The following is a 3,252-nucleotide window of genomic DNA, read 5'->3' on the forward strand; positions in this document are numbered from 1 at the left end:
AGAGTATTGCAGAGAAAAGTAGGAGAGAGAATTCTTATTGATATGATTTGAATTATAATGGAATAGAACCCTCTATTTATAGGGAGAGGGTGACTTGGTCACCAAGTAATAAACCCTAGAATCTATCTAGATATAGACATTCACCATAAATAAAATTCTATTTATAACAATTCTATTTATATAGATTAGGATAATCAAATAATTGTGATAATTCCAAATGTAACATCGAAAAATTAACAAAGTGACAAATATTTTTTTAATATACGACTACTAGTTTTCACTTATAGCAACAGATAATGGAAAAGAAATCCTTCTGAAAAAGGAAAGAAAATGGATTTTTTCCACACAATTACGAAATGGAAAAATGTGTGGGGGGGGGGAAAAGGAAAACAACTGTGAAAATTGCTTAAAATTATTCGCCCACCGTGGGGCTCGAACCCACGACCACAAGGTTAAGAGCCTTGCGCTCTACCAACTGAGCTAGACGGGCTTGTGCTCTAAATCTTATTTTATTGTTTACTTCTACGTTATTTTCGTTCTTTCCAATTACGAATGTCGAGAGGAGCAAAGCAAAGGGCATCAAGACTCAACTTCATCACTGCGTCTTTATTTCCAAGGCAGTGAGGCAGATAGGAATGGACGACGAATGGATGCCATTTTAGGAATAAAAAAAATAGAAAAAAGAGGGGCAAGCCTTTTTAACAAATACTGCAGAAATTCATAATCTTCAACCTTGCACGTTGTCCTTAGCAAAACAAATTATCGGTAAACATAATTACGACTGACCTAAATGAATGCCTTGCATTACCCATTAACAAACAAAACAACCGATTGATCCCTGTACGGAATACTACAAAAGCTACTCCCGACAAAGGTCATGGCGTCATATGCCTCTGGAGCATAATAGTGTGTACGTATATCTTATCCCTACCTTGTGAAGGCAGAGATGATGTTTTCAGTCAGTAGCGAAGCCATATGGTGATAAGGGTTATCAACTGACCACCCTTCGTCGAAAAATTGCACTGTGTACATAGGTAAAATATTATGTTTTAGAGGTATAAAACATATATTAAACATCCTTTGTTGGAAATTTTGTTCAGTACTTCTTTTAAATTTGAACACTCTTGGGAAATTTCTAGCTTCACCACTGTTTTCGATATACCCTCGGATCAAGGAAAGATAAAAAAGGAAGCAGTGGAAACGACAAGGTAAGATGATAAGGAAACCGAAGTGAAAGAAACAACATATAGCAAAGTATAAGAAAATACGGGAATAATATTAATACTACAAAGACATGCACTCGACTACCTACTACCTTCTACTCTAATTCTCGACCTCTACACCCTCCTACACGTAGACGGATTTATAGGCAAATATATGGGGCACGTGAACCCATGGTCTTTCCGCCAAACTAGGTATTTTATGTACATTTTTGTTAGAATTGTCTTATATTATCTGCTCGCACCCATGCTCTAAAGAGACTAAGAGGGTGTTTGGATTAACTTATTTTAAGTGCTTATTGGCTTTTAAGCACTTTTTTAGTTTGTGTGGTGTTTGACAATGATAAAAAGTGCTTAAAAGCACTTACTTTTAGGCATAAAAAGTTCAAAAATAAGCCAAAAGCCAAAAGTTAGGTATTACCAACTTATGGCTTAGCTTAAAAGCTACTTTTTATAAGCCAATCCAAACACCCTCGAAATGGTTCAGTTGGTTCAATGTTGAGTTATTTATCTAGAGAAGCAGGGATCAAATTTCACTTAATACTTTGTTTCTTTTTTCCTTTCTTTAGTGGTGCACCCATGTTATAAAAAGGGATGTTTACATAAATAGCCGGTCATATTCACTGTTTACTTTTTTTAGCCATATGTACAGATTATACATTAATTATATATGATTATACACATATAATACATGAACTATAGATATATTATATACCTTCATCGGCCATTTTTAATCTAAACGTTAGGTGAACAACTATTTGAGTTAATTCTTCTTATAAAAATTCTAGATTGTTGGCCCAAGTAAAGGTTAGTTTTGAAGATCGACAAAGGAACTCAGGCATGAACTAGGTCCATTCCTCCAGGTCCGTCCCCAGTACGCATAGAAACGGGCAGATTTGAGCATGTGGGATGCACGTGAAGGAGATAAGCTTAACTTGATATATGATAAGGAGAAGGACTCCTTAATCAAAGAGAGCACTACCCAAGATAGGGATGGAGTTAGAAGTTGAAATCAACTAGAACTCTTCCACCAAGGAAGAGTAACATTAGCATTCTAGTTAATCTTTACTTACTAACTCTATAAATATCAGTGTTGTTCTTTTCTACAGATGTTGCACAAACGCAGAAGTTAAACGTCAATTGAGAGCAAGATAGCAAGGCAATTTTGCAAGCAGTTCGTGTGTGCTTCAAGTGTGCAAACCTTAAGCTACGTTAACCAGATAGAAGAACCAGTTCCAAGTGTCTGTCTTTTGTTTAGTTCAATAGTAGTAGGTGTTTTCATATTGTACCTTTCAGCTTTATCTAGAGGCAATTGTAATAGGTACTCAGAGTATTCAAGTTAGAGTTAACTTGAAGTTGTTGCAACAGTTAGAGGTTGTGTGCTACAACGGGATTAGAGGTAATCCTTAGGTTTATAAAGAGTTTTGTAAATGATGTTTTGGCTCAGTGATTTAGTGAAGTGTTGGGGAAAATCCTACTGAGTAGTAGGTCGTGGTTTTTCATCTTTTGAGCCGGGTGTTTTCCACGTAAAAATACTTGTGTTCTTTACTTTCTGCATTTATTATTCCGCAACAGTAGTATAAGGAACACATAGAAGAACCAGGTCCTTCCATAATCAGTTTAAACGATAAATTGGACACTGCACAAATCACCCCCCCTCTTGTGATGTATTGAAGTGTAAAACATCAATTGGTATCAAAGCAGGTTATCCTTGAAGGGTATAACACCTTAGGAACAGATCAAGATGAGCGCACCACATGGAAAATGGGAAGGGCAATCCACTGATAGGCCTCCACTCCTTAGTGGCAGTACTACTCTTGGTGGAAAAACAGGATGAGAGATCACATCATCGGAGAAGACTATCAGCTATGGGACATTGTCACTGATGGTCCCCTAGCTACCATGAAGAAGAATGCTGAAGGAGTAGATGTGCCGAAAACAAGAGCTGACTGTAATGCTGAGGACTTAAGGAAATGGAAAAAGAATGCTAAGGCCAAGAAATGGCTTATGTGTGGACTTGGTTTAGACGAGT

General features: G+C 36.8%; 1 non-coding gene across 1 annotated transcript; it reads right to left on the bottom strand.

The window, feature by feature from the left end:
* Positions 1 to 417: 417 nt before the first annotated feature.
* On the bottom strand, positions 418 to 490 carry TRNAK-CUU. The gene has a single exon. It is a non-coding gene; the product is annotated as a tRNA-Lys (tRNA).
* Positions 491 to 3,252: the final 2,762 nt, after the last annotated feature.

This window comes from Nicotiana attenuata, unplaced genomic scaffold (assembly GCF_001879085.1).
Source record: "Nicotiana attenuata strain UT unplaced genomic scaffold, NIATTr2, whole genome shotgun sequence".
NCBI classification, from domain to species: domain Eukaryota; kingdom Viridiplantae; phylum Streptophyta; class Magnoliopsida; order Solanales; family Solanaceae; genus Nicotiana; species Nicotiana attenuata.